This window comes from Sus scrofa, chromosome 18 (assembly GCF_054392235.1).
Source record: "Sus scrofa isolate SSC_HxYL_T2T_F1_AM1 chromosome 18, Sscrofa_HxYL_maternal_Yorkshire_Landrace_v2.0, whole genome shotgun sequence".
Lineage (NCBI taxonomy): Eukaryota > Metazoa > Chordata > Mammalia > Artiodactyla > Suidae > Sus > Sus scrofa.
The window spans coordinates 2484401-2505455 of NC_139400.1; positions in this window are offsets into that span (position 1 = coordinate 2484401).

Here is a 21055-nt window from a genome sequence, read left to right on the forward strand (position 1 = left end):
CCTCACTGCATGGACTCCACTGCATACAATCGGGATCCATTGCGCCACAATGCATGGAATCCTCTGCATTCAATGACGCTGCATGGAATCCACTGCATTCAATCGGGATGCTTTGGGCCATGCTGTATAAAATCCACTGCATCAATCATGCTGCATGGAATCCACTGCATTCAATCATGCTGCATAATATTCACTGCATTCAATAGTGTACCTTTTCTTCACACTGCATGAAATACACTGCATTCAATCACGCTGTATGGAATAAACTGCATTCAATCGGGATGCATTTAACCACGCTGCATGGATTACACTGCATTCAATGACGCTGCATGGAATGCACTGCATTCAATCGGGATGCTTTGGGGCATGCTTCATGAAATCCACTGCATTCAATCATGCTGCATGGAATCCACTGCATTCAATAGGGTTCCATTTCTTCACGCTGAATGGAATACAGTGCATGCAATCACGCTGCATTGACTCCACTTGATAAAATCGGGATCCATTGCGCCACAATGCATGGAATCCTCTGAATTCAATGACGCTGCATGGAATCCACTGCAATCAATCGGGATGCTTTGGGCCATGGTGCATAAAATCCACTGCATGCAATCATGCTGCATGGAATCCACTGCATTCAATAGGGTTCCATTGCTTCACGCTGCATGGAATCCACTGCATTCAATCACGCTGCATGGAATCCACTGCATTCAATCGGGATGCATTGGGCCATGCTGCATAAAATCCACTGCATTCAATCGTGCTGCATAAAATCCACTGCATTCAATTGGGTTCCATTTCGTAACACTACATGGAATACACTGCATTCAATCACGCTGTATGGAATAAACTGCATTCAATCGGGATGCATTTAACCACGCTGCATGGATTACACTTCATTCAATCACAATGCATGGAATCCACTGCATTCTATCAGGATGCTTTGGGCCATGCTGCATAAAATCCACTGCATTCAATAGGGTTCCATTTCTTCACGCTGCATGGAATCCACTGCATTCAATAGGGTTCCATTCCTTCACGCTGCATGGAATCCACCTCATTCAATAGGGATGCATTTTACCACGCTGCATGGATTACACTGCATTCAATCGCAATGCATAGAATCCACTGCATTCAATCGGGGTGCATTTTACACCGCTGAATGAAATCCACTGCATTTAATTACGCTGCATGTAATCCATGGAATTTAATCGGGATTCATTTTACTAAGCTGTATGGAATCGACTGTATTTAATCACGCTGCATGGAATCAACTGCATTCAATCGGGATTCATTTTACAAGGCTGCATGGAGTTCACTGCATTCAATCACAATGCATGGAATCCACTGCATTCAATCGGGATAATTTGGGCCATGCTGCATAAAATCCACTGCATTCAATCATGCTGCATGGAATCCACTGCATTCGACCATGCTGAATAAAATCCCATGCATTAAATATAGTTCAATTTCTTCACGCTGCATGGAATCCACTGCATTCAATCAGAATCCATTTTACAACGCTGCATGTATTACACTGTTTCAATCACACTGCATGGAATCCACTGCATTCAATCGGGATGCTTTCGGCCATGCTACATAAAATACACTGCATTCAATCATGCTGCATAATATCCGCTCCATAGTATCCCCTGCATTCATTCATGCTGTAAAAAAACCACTGCATTCAATAAGGTTCCATTTCTTCACGATGCATGTTATACACTGCATTCAATCATGCTGCATTTAATTCACTGCATTCAATCGGGATGCATTTTACCACGCTGCATGGATTAAACCGCATTCAATCACAATGCATGGAATCCACTGCATTCAATCGGGGTGATTTTGGCCATGCTGCATAAAATCCACTGCATTAGTTCGGGATGCATTGGGCCTCACTGCATGGACTCCACTGCATACAATCGGGATCCATTGCGCCAAAATGCATTGAATCTTCTGCATTCAATGACGCTGCATGGAATCCACTGCATTCAATCGGGATGCTTTGGGCCATGCTGCATAAAATCCACTGCATTCAATCATGCTGCATGGAATCCACTGCATTCAATCATGCTGCATAAAATTCACTGCATTCAATAGGGTTTCATTTTTTCATGCTGCATGGAATCCACTGCATTCAATCATGCTGCATGGAATCCAATGCATTCCATCGGGATGCATTTTACCAGGCTGCATGGAATTCACTGCATTCAATCAACATGCACGGAATCCACTGCATTCAATCGGGATGCATTTTACTAGGCTGCATGGAATCCTCTGCATTCAATGATGCTGCATGGAATCCACTGCATTCAATCGGGATGTATTTTAACACGCTGCGTGGTATCCACCGCAATGAATAACGCTGCATGGAATCCAATGCATTCAATCGGGATGAATTTTAAAAGGCCGCATGGAATCCAGTGCATTCAATCAGGAACCATTGCGCCTTGATGCATGGAATTAGTGCATTCAATGAGAATCAATTGCACCACACTGCATGAAATCCACTGACTCAATCGGGATGTTTTGGGCCATGCTGCATAAAATCCACTGCATTCAACGGGATGCATTGGGCCTCGCTGAATGGACTCCACTGCATACAATCGGGATCCATTGCGCCAAAATGCAAGGAATCCTCTGCATTCAATGACGCTGCATGGAATCCACTGCATTCCATCGGGATGCATTTTACCACGCTGCATGGATTACACTGCATTCAATCACAATGCATGGACTCCACCGCATAAAATCGGGATCCATTGCGCCACAATGCATGGAATCCTCTGCATTCAATGACGCTGCATGGAATCCACTGCATTCAAAAGGGATGGTTTGGGCCATGCTGCATAAAATCCACTGCATTCAATCGGGATGCATTGGGCCTCTCTGCATGGACTCCACAGCATTACATCTGGCTGCATGGACTCCACTGCATTATATCTCGCTGCATGGAATCCTCTGCATTCAATGACGCTGCATGGAATCCACTGCATTCAATCGGGATGCATTTTACCAGGCTGCATGGTATCCACTGCATTCAATCAGGATGCATTGGGCCTCACTGCATGGACTCCACTGCATTCAATCGGGATCCATTGCACCACAATGAATGGAATCCTCTGCATTCAATGACGCTACATGTAATCCACTGCTACCAATCGGGATGCATTTTACCAGGCTTCATGGAATGCACTGCATTCAATCACGCTGCATGGAATCCACTGCTTTCAATCGGAATTCATTTTACCACGCTGCATGGATTACACTGCATTCAATCACAATGCATGGAATCCACTGCATTCAATGAAGCTGCATGGAATCCACTGCATTCAATCGGGATGCTTTGGGCCAGGCTGAATAAAATCCACTGCATTCACTCGGGATGCATGGGCCTCGCTGCATGGACTCCACTGCATTAAATCTCGCTGCATGGAATCCTCTGCATTCAATGACGCTACATGGAATCCACTGCGCTCAATCAGGATGCATTTTACAACGCTGCATGTATTACAATGCATTCAATCACAATGCATGGAATCCACTGCATTCAATCGGGATGCTTTCAGCCATGCTGCATAAAATCCACTACATTCAATTGGGATGCATTGGGTCTCACTGCATGGACTCCACCGCATAAAATCGGGATCCATTGCACAACAATGCATGGAATCCTCTGCATTCAATGACGCTACATTGAATCCACTGCATTCAATCGGGATGCTTTGGGCCATTCTGCATAAACTCCACTGCATTCAATAGGGTTCCCTTTCTTCATGCTGCATGGAATACACTGATATCAATCACTCTGCATGGAATCCACTGCATTCAAACAGGAGGCATTTTACCAAGCTGCATGGAATCCACTGCATTTAATCACGCTGCATGGAATCCACTGCATTCAATCAGGATGCATTTTTCCAGGGTGCATGGAATCCACTGCATTCAATAATGCTGCAGGAAACCACTGCATTCTATCATGCTGCATGGAATCCACTGCATTAAATAGGGTTCCATTTCTTCACCCTGCATGGAATCCACTGCATTCAATCACGCTGCATGTAAACCACTGCATTCAATCTGGATGCATTTAACCAGGCTGCATGGAATCCATGCATTCATCACGCTGCATGGACTCCCCTGCATACAATCGGGATCCATTGCGCCACAAGGCATGGAATACTCTGCATTCAATCGGGATGCTTTGGGCCATGCTGCATAAAATCTACTGCATTCAATCATGCTGCATGAAATCCACTGCATTGAATGACGCTGCATAAAATCCACTGCATTCAATAGGGTTCCATTTCTTCACACTTCATGGAATACTGCATTCAATCACGCTTCATGGAATCCACTGCATTCAATCGGGATGATTTTACAACCCTGAATGGAGTACACTGCATTCAAACACGCTGCATGGAATCCACTGCATTCCATCGGGATGCTTTCGGCCATGCTGCATAAAATCCACTGAATTCAATCGGGATGCCTTGGGCCTCGCTGCATGGACTCCACTGCATACAATCGGGATCCATAGCGCCAAAATGCATGGAATCCTCTGCATTCAATCACGCTGCATGGAATCCACTGCATTCAATCGGGATAATTTGGGCCATGCTGCATAAAATCCACTGCATTCAATCATGCTGCATGGAATCCACTGCACTCAATCATGTTGCATAAAATTCACTGCATTCAATAGGGTTTCATTTTTTCATGCTGAATGGAATCCACTGCATTCAATCATGCTGCATGGAATCCACTGCATTCGACCATGCTGAATAAAATCCCATGCATTAAATATAGTTCAATTTCTTCACGCTGCATGGAATCCACTGCATTCAATCAGAATCCATTTTACAACGCTGCATGTATTACACTGTTTCAATCACGCTGCATGGAATCCACTGCATTCAATCGGGATGCTTTCGGCCATGCTACATAAAATACACTGCATTCAATCATGCTGCATAATATCCGCTCCATAGTATCCCCTGCATTCATTCATGCTGTAAAAAAACCACTGCATTCAATAAGGTTCCATTTCTTCACGATGCATGTTATACACTGCATTCAATCATGCTGCATTTAATTCACTGCATTCAATCGGGATGCATTTTACCACGCTGCATGGATTAAACCGCATTCAATCACAATGCATGGAATCCACTGCATTCAATCGGGGTGATTTTGGCCATGCTGCATAAAATCCACTGCATTAGTTCGGGATGCATTGGGCCTCACTGCATGGACTCCACTGCATACAATCGGGATCCATTGCGCCAAAATGCATTGAATCTTCTGCATTCAATGACGCTGCATGGAATCCACTGCATTCAATCGGGATGCTTTGGGCCATGCTGCATAAAATTCACTGCATTCAATAGGGTTCCCTTTCTTCATGCTGCATGGAATACACTGATATCAATCACGCTGCATGGAATCCACTGCATTCAATCAGGAGGCATTTTACCAAGCTGCATGGAATCCACTGCATTTAATCACGCTGCATGGAATCCACTGCATTCAATCAGGATGCATTTTTCCAGGGTGCATGGAATCCACTGCATTCAATAATGCTGCAGGAAACCACTGCATTCTATCATGCTGCATGGAATCCACTGCATTAAATAGGGTTCCATTTCTTCACCCTGCATGGAATCCACTGCATTCAATCACGCTGCATGTAAACCACTGCATTCAATCGGGATGCATTTAACCAGGCTGCATGGAATCCATGCATTCATCACGCTGCATGGACTCCACTGCATACAATCGGGATCCATTGCGCCACAAGGCATGGAATACTCTGCATTCAATCGGGATGCTTTGGGCCATGCTGCATAAAATCTACTGCATTCAATCATGCTGCATGAAATCCACTGCATTGAATGACGCTGCATAAAATCCACTGCATTCAATAGGGTTCCATTTCTTCACACTTCATGGAATACTGCATTCAATCACGCTTCATGGAATCCACTGCATTCAATCGGGATGAATTTTACAACCCTGAATGGAGTACACTGCATTCAATCACAATGCATGGAATCCACTGCATTCCATCGGGATGCTTTGGGCCATGCCTCATAAAATCCACTGAATTCAATCGGGATGCCTTGGGCCTCGCTGCATGGACTCCACTGCATACAATCAGGATCCATTGCGCCACAATGCATGGAATCCTCGCATTCATTGACGCTGCATGTAATCCAATGTATTCAATCGGGATGCTTTGGGCCATGCTGCATAAAATCCACTACATTCAATCATGCTTCATGGAATTCACTGCACTCAATCATGCTGCATAAAATCCACTGCATACAATAGGGTTCCATAACTTCACACTGTATGGAATACACTTCATTCCATCACGCTGCATGGAATCCACTGCATTTAATCGGGATGCATTTTACCACGCTGCATGGATTACACTGCATTCAATCATGCTGCAGGGAATCCACTGTATTCAATCGGGATGTTTTGAGCCATGCTGCTTAAAATCCACTGCATTCAATCAGGATGCATTTGGCCTCGCTGCATGGACTCCACTGCATAAAATCTGGATCCATTGCGCAACAATGCATGGAATCCTCTGCATTCAATGACGCTGCATGGAATCCAGTGCATTCAATCGGGATGTTTTGGGCCATGCTGCATATAATCCACTGCATTCAATCGGGATGCCTTGGGCCTCACTGCATGGACTCCACTGCATACAATCGGGATCCATTGCGCCACAATGCATGGAATCCTCTGCATTCAATGACGCTGCATGGAATCCACTGCATTCAATCGGGATGCTTTGGGCCATGCTGTATAAAATCCACTGCATCAATCATGCTGCATGGAATCCACTGCATTCAATCATGCTGCATAATATTCACTGCATTCAATAGTGTACCTTTTCTTCACACTGCATGAAATACACTGCATTCAATCACGCTGTATGGAATAAACTGCATTCAATCGGGATGCATTTAACCACGCTGCATGGATTACACTGCATTCAATGACGCTGCATGGAATCCACTGCATTCAATCGGGATGCTTTGGGGCATGCTTCATGAAATCCACTGCATTCAATCATGCTGCATGGAATCCACTGCATTCAATAGGGTTCCATTTCTTCACGCTGAATGGAATACAGTGCATGCAATCACGCTGCATTGACTCCACTTGATAAAATCGGGATCCATTGCGCCACAATGCATGGAATCCTCTGAATTCAATGACGCTGCATGGAATCCACTGCAATCAATCGGGATGCTTTGGGCCATGGTGCATAAAATCCACTGCATGCAATCATGCTGCATGGAATCCACTGCATTCAATAGGGTTCCATTGCTTCACGCTGCATGGAATCCACTGCATTCAATCACGCTGCATGGAATCCACTGCATTCAATCGGGATGCATTTTACCACGCTGCATGGAGTACACTGCATTCAATCACAATGCATGTAATCCACTGCATTCAATCTGGATGCATTGGGCCATGCTGCATAAAATCCACTGCATTCAATCGTGCTGCATAAAATCCACTGCATTCAATTGGGTTCCATTTCGTAACACTACATGGAATACACTGCATTCAATCACGCTGTATGGAATAAACTGCATTCAATCGGGATGCATTTAACCACGCTGCATGGATTACACTTCATTCAATCACAATGCATGGAATCCACTGCATTCTATCAGGATGCTTTGGGCCATGCTGCATAAAATCCACTGCATTCAATAGGGTTCCATTTCTTCACGCTGCATGGAATCCACTGCATTCAATAGGGTTCCATTCCTTCACGCTGCATGGAATCCACCTCATTCAATCGGGATGCATTTTACCACGCTGCATGGATTACACTGCATTCAATCGCAATGCATAGAATCCACTGCATTCAATCGGGGTGCATTTTACACCGCTGAATGAAATCCACTGCATTTAATCACGCTGCATGTAATCCATGGAATTTAAACGGGATTCATTTTACTAAGCTGTATGGAATTGACTGTATTTAATCACGCTGCATGGAATCAACTGCATTCAATCGGGATTCATTTTACAAGGCTGCATGGAGTTCACTGCATTCAATCACAATGCATGGAATCCACTGCATTCAATCGGGATAATTTGGGCCATGCTGCATAAAATCCACTGCATTCAATCATGCTGCATGGAATCCACTGCATTCGACCATGCTGAATAAAATCCCATGCATTAAATATAGTTCAATTTCTTCACGCTGCATGGAATCCACTGCATTCAATCAGAATCCATTTTACAACGCTGCATGTATTACACTGTTTCAATCACGCTGCATGGAATCCACTGCATTCAATCGGGATGCTTTCGGCCATGCTACATAAAATACACTGCATTCAATCATGCTGCATAATATCCGCTCCATAGTATCCCCTGCATTCATTCATGCTGTAAAAAAACCACTGCATTCAATAAGGTTCCATTTCTTCATGATGCATGTTATACACTGCATTCAATCATGCTGCATTTAATTCACTGCATTCAATCGGGATGCATTTTACCACGCTGCATGGATTACACTGCATTCAATCACAATGCATGGACTCCACCGCATAAAATCGGGATCCATTGCGCCACAATGCATGGAATCCTCTGCATTCAATGACGCTGCATGGAATCCACTGCATTCAAAAGGGATGGTTTGGGCCATGCTGCATAAAATCCACTGCATTCAATCGGGATGCATTGGGCCTCTCTGCATGGACTCCACAGCATTACATCTGGCTGCATGGACTCCACTGCATTATATCTCGCTGCATGGAATCCTCTGCATTCAATGACGCTGCATGGAATCCACTGCATTCAATCGGGATGCATTTTACCAGGCTGCATGGAATCCACTGCATTCAATCGGGATGCATTGGGCCTCACTGCATGGACTCCACTGCATTCAATCGGGATCCATTGCACCACAATGAATGGAATCCTCTGCATTCAATGACGCTACATGTAATCCACTGCTACCAATCGGGATGCATTTTACCAGGCTTCATGGAATGCACTGCATTCAATCACGCTGCATGGAATCCACTGCTTTCAATCGGAATTCATTTTACCACGCTGCATGGATTACACTGCATTCAATCACAATGCATGGAATCCACTGCATTCAATGAAGCTGCATGGAATCCACTGCATTCAATCGGGATGCTTTGGGCCAGGCTGAATAAAATCCACTGCATTCACTCGGGATGCATGGGCCTCGCTGCATGGACTCCACTGCATTAAATCTCGCTGCATGGAATCCTCTGCATTCAATGACGCTACATGGAATCCACTGCGCTCAATCAGGATGCATTTTACAACGCTGCATGTATTACAATGCATTCAATCACAATGCATGGAATCCACTGCATTCAATCGGGATGCTTTCAGCCATGCTGCATAAAATCCACTACATTCAATTGGGATGCATTGGGTCTCACTGCATGGACTCCACCACATAAAATCGGGATCCATTGCGCAACAATGCATGGAATCCTCTGCATTCAATGACGCTGCATTGAATCCACTGCATTCAATCGGGATGCTTTGGGCCATTCTGCATAAACTACACTGCAATCAATAGGGTTCCCTTTCTTCATGCTGCATGGAATACACTGATATCAATCACGCTGCATGGAATCCACTGCATTCAATCAGGAGGCATTTTACCAAGCTGCATGGAATCCACTGCATTTAATCACGCTGCATGGAATCCACTGCATTCAATCAGGATGCATTTTTCCAGGGTGCATGGAATCCACTGCATTCAATAATGCTGCAGGAAACCACTGCATTCTATCATGCTGCATGGAATCCACTGCATTAAATAGGGTTCCATTTCTTCACCCTGCATGGAATCCACTGCATTCAATCACGCTGCATGTAAACCACTGCATTCAATCGGGATGCATTTAACCAGGCTGCATGGAATCCATGCATTCATCACGCTGCATGGACTCCACTGCATACAATCGGGATCCATTGCGCCACAAGGCATGGAATACTCTGCATTCAATCGGGATGCTTTGGGCCATGCTGCATAAAATCTACTGCATTCAATCATGCTGCATGAAATCCACTGCATTGAATGACGCTGCATAAAATCCACTGCATTCAATAGGGTTCCATTTCTTCACACTTCATGGAATACTGCATTCAATCACGCTTCATGGAATCCACTGCATTCAATCGGGATGAATTTTACAACCCTGAATGGAGTACACTGCATTCAATCACAATGCATGGAATCCACTGCATTCCATCGGGATGCTTTGGGCCATGCCTCATAAAATCCACTGAATTCAATCGGGATGCCTTGGGCCTCGCTGCATGGACTCCACTGCATACAATCAGGATCCATTGCGCCACAATGCATGGAATCCTCGCATTCATTGACGCTGCATGTAATCCAATGTATTCAATCGGGATGCTTTGGGCCATGCTGCATAAAATCCACTACATTCAATCATGCTTCATGGAATCCACTGCACTCAATCATGCTGCATAAAATCCACTGCATACAATAGGGTTCCATAACTTCACACTGTATGGAATACACTTCATTCCATCACGCTGCATGGAATCCACTGCATTTAATCGGGATGCATTTTACCACGCTGCATGGATTACACTGCATTCAATCATGCTGCAGGGAATCCACTGTATTCAATCGGGATGTTTTGAGCCATGCTGCTTAAAATCCACTGCATTCAATCAGGATGCATTTGGCCTCGCTGCATGGACTCCACTGCATAAAATCTGGATCCATTGCGCAACAATGCATGGAATCCTCTGCATTCAATGACGCTGCATGGAATCCAGTGCATTCAATCGGGATGTTTTGGGCCATGCTGCATATAATCCACTGCATTCAATCGGGATGCCTTGGGCCTCACTGCATGGACTCCACTGCATACAATCGGGATCCATTGCGCCACAATGCATGGAATCCTCTGCATTCAATGACGCTGCATGGAATCCACTGCATTCAATCGGGATGCTTTGGGCCATGCTGTATAAAATCCACTGCATCAATCATGCTGCATGGAATCCACTGCATTCAATCATGCTGCATAATATTCACTGCATTCAATAGTGTACCTTTTCTTCACACTGCATGAAATACACTGCATTCAATCACGCTGTATGGAATAAACTGCATTCAATCGGGATGCATTTAACCACGCTGCATGGATTACACTGCATTCAATGACGCTGCATGGAATCCACTGCATTCAATCGGGATGCTTTGGGGCATGCTTCATGAAATCCACTGCATTCAATCATGCTGCATGGAATCCACTGCATTCAATAGGGTTCCATTTCTTCACGCTGAATGGAATACAGTGCATGCAATCACGCTGCATTGACTCCACTTGATAAAATCGGGATCCATTGCGCCACAATGCATGGAATCCTCTGAATTCAATGACGCTGCATGGAATCCACTGCAATCAATCGGGATGCTTTGGGCCATGGTGCATAAAATCCACTGCATGCAATCATGCTGCATGGAATCCACTGCATTCAATAGGGTTCCATTGCTTCACGCTGCATGGAATCCACTGCATTCAATCACGCTGCATGGAATCCACTGCATTCAATCGGGATGCATTGGGCCATGCTGCATAAAATCCACTGCATTCAATCGTGCTGCATAAAATCCACTGCATTCAATTGGGTTCCATTTCGTAACACTACATGGAATACACTGCATTCAATCACGCTGTATGGAATAAACTGCATTCAATCGGGATGCATTTAACCACGCTGCATGGATTACACTTCATTCAATCACAATGCATGGAATCCACTGCATTCTATCAGGATGCTTTGGGCCATGCTGCATAAAATCCACTGCATTCAATAGGGTTCCATTTCTTCACGCTGCATGGAATCCACTGCATTCAATAGGGTTCTATTCCTTCACGCTGCATGGAATCCACCTCATTCAATAGGGATGCATTTTACCACGCTGCATGGATTACACTGCATTCAATCGCAATGCATAGAATCCACTGCATTCAATCGGGGTGCATTTTACACCGCTGAATGAAATCCACTGCATTTAATTACGCTGCATGTAATCCATGGAATTTAATCGGGATTCATTTTACTAAGCTGTATGGAATCGACTGTATTTAATCACGCTGCATGGAATCAACTGCATTCAATCGGGATTCATTTTACAAGGCTGCATGGAGTTCACTGCATTCAATCACAATGCATGGAATCCACTGCATTCAATCGGGATAATTTGGGCCATGCTGCATAAAATCCACTGCATTCAATCATGCTGCATGGAATCCACTGCATTCGACCATGCTGAATAAAATCCCATGCATTAAATATAGTTCAATTTCTTCACGCTGCATGGAATCCACTGCATTCAATCAGAATCCATTTTACAACGCTGCATGTATTACACTGTTTCAATCACGCTGCATGGAATCCACTGCATTCAATCGGGATGCTTTCGGCCATGCTACATAAAATACACTGCATTCAATCATGCTGCATAATATCCGCTCCATAGTATCCCCTGCATTCATTCATGCTGTAAAAAAACCACTGCATTCAATAAGGTTCCATTTCTTCACGATGCATGTTATACACTGCATTCAATCATGCTGCATTTAATTCACTGCATTCAATCGGGATGCATTTTACCACGCTGCATGGATTAAACCGCATTCAATCACAATGCATGGAATCCACTGCATTCAATCGGGGTGATTTTGGCCATGCTGCATAAAATCCACTGCATTAGTTCGGGATGCATTGGGCCTCACTGCATGGACTCCACTGCATACAATCGGGATCCATTGCGCCAAAATGCATTGAATCTTCTGCATTCAATGACGCTGCATGGAATCCACTGCATTCAATCGGGATGCTTTGGGCCATGCTGCATAAAATCCACTGCATTCAATCATGCTGCATGGAATCCACTGCATTCAATCATGCTGCATAAAATTCACTGCATTCAATAGGGTTTCATTTTTTCATGCTGCATGGAATCCACTGCATTCAATCATGCTGCATGGAATCCAATGCATTCCATCGGGATGCATTTTACCAGGCTGCATGGAATTCACTGCATTCAATCAACATGCACGGAATCCACTGCATTCAATCGGGATGCATTTTACTAGGCTGCATGGAATCCTCTGCATTCAATGATGCTGCATGGAATCCACTGCATTCAATCGGGATGTATTTTAACACGCTGCGTGGTATCCACCGCAATGAATAACGCTGCATGGAATCCAATGCATTCAATCGGGATGAATTTTAAAAGGCCGCATGGAATCCAGTGCATTCAATCAGGAACCATTGCGCCTTGATGCATGGAATTAGTGCATTCAATGAGAATCAATTGCACCACACTGCATGAAATCCACTGACTCAATCGGGATGTTTTGGGCCATGCTGCATAAAATCCACTGCATTCAACGGGATGCATTGGGCCTCGCTGAATGGACTCCACTGCATACAATCGGGATCCATTGCGCCAAAATGCAAGGAATCCTCTGCATTCAATGACGCTGCATGGAATCCACTGCATTCCATCGGGATGCATTTTACCACGCTGCATGGATTACACTGCATTCAATCACAATGCATGGACTCCACCGCATAAAATCGGGATCCATTGCGCCACAATGCATGGAATCCTCTGCATTCAATGACGCTGCATGGAATCCACTGCATTCAAAAGGGATGGTTTGGGCCATGCTGCATAAAATCCACTGCATTCAATCGGGATGCATTGGGCCTCTCTGCATGGACTCCACAGCATTACATCTGGCTGCATGGACTCCACTGCATTATATCTCGCTGCATGGAATCCTCTGCATTCAATGACGCTGCATGGAATCCACTGCATTCAATCGGGATGCATTTTACCAGGCTGCATGGTATCCACTGCATTCAATCAGGATGCATTGGGCCTCACTGCATGGACTCCACTGCATTCAATCGGGATCCATTGCACCACAATGAATGGAATCCTCTGCATTCAATGACGCTACATGTAATCCACTGCTACCAATCGGGATGCATTTTACCAGGCTTCATGGAATGCACTGCATTCAATCACGCTGCATGGAATCCACTGCTTTCAATCGGAATTCATTTTACCACGCTGCATGGATTACACTGCATTCAATCACAATGCATGGAATCCACTGCATTCAATGAAGCTGCATGGAATCCACTGCATTCAATCGGGATGCTTTGGGCCAGGCTGAATAAAATCCACTGCATTCACTCGGGATGCATGGGCCTCGCTGCATGGACTCCACTGCATTAAATCTCGCTGCATGGAATCCTCTGCATTCAATGACGCTACATGGAATCCACTGCGCTCAATCAGGATGCATTTTACAACGCTGCATGTATTACAATGCATTCAATCACAATGCATGGAATCCACTGCATTCAATCGGGATGCTTTCAGCCATGCTGCATAAAATCCACTACATTCAATTGGGATGCATTGGGTCTCACTGCATGGACTCCACCGCATAAAATCGGGATCCATTGCACAACAATGCATGGAATCCTCTGCATTCAATGACGCTGCATTGAATCCACTGCATTCAATCGGGATGCTTTGGGCCATTCTGCATAAACTCCACTGCATTCAATAGGGTTCCCTTTCTTCATGCTGCATGGAATACACTGATATCAATCACGCTGCATGGAATCCACTGCATTCAAACAGGAGGCATTTTACCAAGCTGCATGGAATCCACTGCATTTAATCACGCTGCATGGAATCCACTGCATTCAATCAGGATGCATTTTTCCAGGGTGCATGGAATCCACTGCATTCAATAATGCTGCAGGAAACCACTGCATTCTATCATGCTGCATGGAATCCACTGCATTAAATAGGGTTCCATTTCTTCACCCTGCATGGAATCCACTGCATTCAATCACGCTGCATGTAAACCACTGCATTCAATCTGGATGCATTTAACCAGGCTGCATGGAATCCATGCATTCATCACGCTGCATGGACTCCCCTGCATACAATCGGGATCCATTGCGCCACAAGGCATGGAATACTCTGCATTCAATCGGGATGCTTTGGGCCATGCTGCATAAAATCTACTGCATTCAATCATGCTGCATGAAATCCACTGCATTGAATGACGCTGCATAAAATCCACTGCATTCAATAGGGTTCCATTTCTTCACACTTCATGGAATACTGCATTCAATCACGCTTCATGGAATCCACTGCATTCAATCGGGATGAATTTTACAACCCTGAATGGAGTACACTGCATTCAAATACGCTGCATGGAATCCACTGCATTCCATCGGGATGCTTTCGGCCATGCTGCATAAAATCCACTGAATTCAATCGGGATGCCTTGGGCCTCGCTGCATGGACTCCACTGCATACAATCGGGATCCATAGCGCCAAAATGCATGGAATCCTCTGCATTCAATCACGCTGCATGGAATCCACTGCATTCAATCGGGATAATTTGGGCCATGCTGCATAAAATCCACTGCATTCAATCATGCTGCATGGAATCCACTGCACTCAATCATGTTGCATAAAATTCACTGCATTCAATAGGGTTTCATTTTTTCATGCTGAATGGAATCCACTGCATTCAATCATGCTGCATGGAATCCACTGCATTCGACCATGCTGAATAAAATCCCATGCATTAAATATAGTTCAATTTCTTCACGCTGCATGGAATCCACTGCATTCAATCAGAATCCATTTTACAACGCTGCATGTATTACACTGTTTCAATCACGCTGCATGGAATCCACTGCATTCAATCGGGATGCTTTCGGCCATGCTACATAAAATACACTGCATTCAATCATGCTGCATAATATCCGCTCCATAGTATCCCCTGCATTCATTCATGCTGTAAAAAAACCACTGCATTCAATAAGGTTCCATTTCTTCACGATGCATGTTATACACTGCATTCAATCATGCTGCATTTAATTCACTGCATTCAATCGGGATGCATTTTACCACGCTGCATGGATTAAACCGCATTCAATCACAATGCATGGAATCCACTGCATTCAATCGGGGTGATTTTGGCCATGCTGCATAAAATCCACTGCATTAGTTCGGGATGCATTGGGCCTCACTGCATGGACTCCACTGCATACAATCGGGATCCATTGCGCCAAAATGCATTGAATTTTCTGCATTCAATGACGCTGCATGGAATCCACTGCATTCAATCGGGATGCTTTGGGCCATGCTGCATAAAATCCACTGCATTCAATCATGCTGCATGGAATCCACTGCATTCAATCATGCTGCATAAAATTCACTGCATTCAATAGGGTTTCATTTTTTCATGCTGCATGGAATCCACTGCATTCAATCATGCTGCATGGAATCCAATGCATTCCATCGGGATGCATTTTACCAGGCTGCATGGAATTCACTGCATTCAATCAACATGCACGGAATCCACTGCATTCAATCGGGATGCATTTTACTAGGCTGCATGGAATCCTCTGCATTCAATGATGCTGCATGGAATCCACTGCATTCAATCGGGATGTATTTTAACACGCTGCGTGGTATCCACCGCAATGAATAACGCTGCATGGAATCCAATGCATTCAATCGGGATGAATTTTAAAAGGCCGCATGGAATCCAGTGCATTCAATCAGGAACCATTGCGCCTTGATGCATGGAATTAGTGCATTCAATGAGAATCAATTGCACCACACTGCATGAAATCCACTGACTCAATCGGGATGTTTTGGGCCATGCTGCATAAAATCCACTGCATTCAACGGGATGCATTGGGCCTCGCTGAATGGACTCCACTGCATACAATCGGGATCCATTGCGCCAAAATGCAAGGAATCCTCTGCATTCAATGACGCTGCATGGAATCCACTGCATTCCATCGGGATGCATTTTACCACGCTGCATGGATTACACTGCATTCAATCACAATGCATGGACTCCACCGCATAAAATCGGGATCCATTGCGCCACAATGCATGGAATCCTCTGCATTCAATGACGCTGCATGGAATCCAATGCATTCAAAAGGGATGGTTTGGGCCATGCTGCATAAAATCCACTGCATTCAATCGGGATGCATTGGGCCTCTCTGCATGGACTCCACAGCATTACATCTGGCTGCATGGACTCCACTGCATTATATCTCGCTGCATGGAATCCTCTGCATTCAATGACGCTGCATGGAATCCACTGCATTCAATCGGGATGCATTTTACCAGGCTGCATGGAATCCACTGCATTCAATCAGGATGCATTGGGCCTCACTGCATGGACTCCACTGCATTCAATCCGGATCCATTGCACCACAATGAATGGAATCCTCTGCATTCAATGACGCTACATGTAATCCACTGCTACCAATCGGGATGCATTTTACCAGGCTTCATGGAATGCACTGCATTCAATCACGCTGCATGGAATCCACTGCTTTCAATCGGAATTCATTTTACCACGCTGCATGGATTACACTGCATTCAATCACAATGCATGGAATCCACTGCATTCAATGAAGCTGCATGGAATCCACTGCATTCAATCGGGATGCTTTGGGCCAGGCTGAATAAAATCCACTGCATTCACTCGGGATGCATGGGCCTCGCTGCATGGACTCCACTGCATTAAATCTCGCTGCATGGAATCCTCTGCATTCAATGACGCTACATGGAATCCACTGCGCTCAATCAGGATGCATTTTACAACGCTGCATATATTACAATGCATTCAATCACAATGCATGGAATCCACTGCATTCAATCGGGATGCTTTCAGCCATGCTGCATAAAATCCACTACATTCAATTGGGATGCATTGGGTCTCACTGCATGGACTCCACCGCATAAAATCGGGATCCATTGCGCAACAATGCATGGAATCCTCTGCATTCAATGACGCTGCATTGAATCCACTGCATTCAATCGGGATGCTTTGGGCCATTCTGCATTAACTCCACTGCATTCAATAGGGTTCCCTTTCTTCATGCTGCATGGAATACACTGATATCAATCACGCTGCATGGAATCCACTGCATTCAATCAGGAGGCATTTTACCAAGCTGCATGGAATCCACTGCATTTAATCACGCTGCATGGAATCCACTGCATTCAATCAGGATGCATTTTTCCAGGGTGCATGGAATCCACTGCATTCAATAATGCTGCAGGAAACCACTGCATTCTATCATGCTGCATGGAATCCACTGCATTAAATAGGGTTCCATTTCTTCACCCTGCATGGAATCCACTGCATTCAATCACGCTGCATGTAAACCACTGCATTCAATCGGGATGCATTTAACCAGGCTGCATGGAATCCATGCATTCATCACGCTGCATGGACTCCACTGCATACAATCGGGATCCATTGCGCCACAAGGCATGGAATACTCTGCATTCAATCGGGATGCTTTGGGCCATGCTGCATAAAATCTACTGCATTCAATCATGCTGCATGAAATCCACTGCATTGAATGACGCTGCATAAAATCCACTGCATTCAATAGGGTTCCATTTCTTCACACTTCATGGAATACTGCATTCAATCACGCTTCATGGAATCCACTGCATTCAATCGAGATGAATTTTACAACCCTGAATGGAGTACACTGCATTCAATCACAATGCATGGAATCCACTGCATTCCATCGGGATGCTTTGGGCCATGCCTCATAAAATCCACTGAATTCAATCGGGATGCCTTGGGCCTCGCTGCATGGACTCCACTGCATACAATCAGGATCCATTGCGCCACAATGCATGGAATCCTCGCATTCATTGACGCTGCATGTAATCCAATGTATTCAATCGGGATGCTTTGGGCCATGCTGCATAAAATCCACTACATTCAATCATGCTTCATGGAATCCACTGCACTCAATCATGCTGCATAAAATCCACTGCATACAATAGGGTTCCATAACTTCACACTGTATGGAATACACTTCATTCCATCACGCTGCATGGAATCCACTGCATTTAATCGGGATGCATTTTACCACGCTGCATGGATTACACTGCATTCAATCATGCTGCAGGGAATCCACTGTATTCAATCGGGATGTTTTGAGCCATGCTGCTTAAAATCCACTGCATTCAATCAGGATGCATTTGGCCTCGCTGCATGGACTCCACTGCATAAAATCTGGATCCATTGCGCAACAATGCATGGAATCCTCTGCATTCAATGACGCTGCATGGAATCCAGTGCATTCAATCGGGATGTTTTGGGCCATGCTGCATATAATCCACTGCATTCAATCGGGATGCCTTGGGCCTCACTGCATGGACTCCACTGCATACAATCGGGATCCATTGCGCCACAATGCATGGAATCCTCTGCATTCAATGACGCTGCATGGAATCCACTGCATTCAATCGGGATGCTTTGGGCCATGCTGTATAAAATCCACTGCGTCAATCATGCTGCATGGAATCCACTGCATTCAATCATGCTGCATAATATTCACTGCATTCAATAGTGTACCTTTTCTTCACACTGCATGAAATACACTGCATTCAATCACGCTGTATGGAATAAACTGCATTCAATCGGGATGCATTTAACCACGCTGCATGGATTACACTGCATTCAATGACGCTGCATGGAATCCACTGCATTCAATCGGGATGCTTTGGGGCATGCTTCATGAAATCCACTGCATTCAATCATGCTGCATGGAATCCACTGCATTCAATAGGGTTCCATTTCTTCACGCTGAATGGAATACAGTGCATGCAATCACGCTGCATTGACTCCACTTGATAAAATCGGGATCCATTGCGCCACAATGCATGGAATCCTCTGAATTCAATGACGCTGCATGGAATCCACTGCAATCAATCGGGATGCTTTGGGCCATGGTGCATAAAATCCACTGCATGCAATCATGCTGCATGGAATCCACTGCATTCAATAGGGTTCCATTGCTTCACGCTGCATGGAGTACACTGCATTCAATCACAATGCATGTAATCCACTGCATTCAATCTGGATGCATTGGGCCATGCTGCATAAAATCCACTGCATTCAATCGTGCTGCATAAAATCCACTGCATTCAATTGGGTTCCATTTCGTAACACTACATGGAATACACTGCATTCAATCACGCTGTATGGAATAAACTGCATTCAATCGGGATGCATTTAACCACGCTGCATGGATTACACTTCATTCAATCACAATGCATGGAATCCACTGCATTCTATCAGGATGCTTTGGGCCATGCTGCATAAAATCCACTGCATTCAATAGGGTTCCATTTCTTCACGCTGCATGGAATCCACTGCATTCAATAGGGTTCCATTCCTTCACGCTGCATGGAATCCACCTCATTCAATCGGGATGCATTTTACCACGCTGCATGGATTACACTGCATTCAATCGCAATGCATAGAATCCACTGCATTCAATCGGGGTGCATTTTACACCGCTGAATGAAATCCACTGCATTTAATCACGCTGCATGTAATCCATGGAATTTAAACGGGATTCCTTTTACTAAGCTGTATGGAATCGACTGTATTTAATCACGCTGCATGGAATCAACTGCATTCAATCGGGATTCATTTTACAAGGCTGCATGGAGTTCACTGCATTCAATCACAATGCATGGAATCCACTGCATTCAATCGGGATAATTTGGGCCATGCTGCATAAAATCCACTGCATTCAATCATGCTGCATGGAATCCACTGCATTCGACCATGCTGAATAAAATCCCATGCATTAAATATAGTTCAATTTCTTCACGCTGCATGGAATCCACTGCATTCAATCAGAATCCATTTTACAACGCTGCATGTATTACACTGTTTCAATCACGCTGCATGGAATCCACTGCATTCAATCGGGATGCTTTCGGCCATGCTACATAAAATACACTGCATTCAATCATGCTGCATAATATCCGCTCCATAGTATCCCCTGCATTCATTCATGCTGTAAAAAAACCACTGCATTCAATAAGGTTCCATTTCTTCAC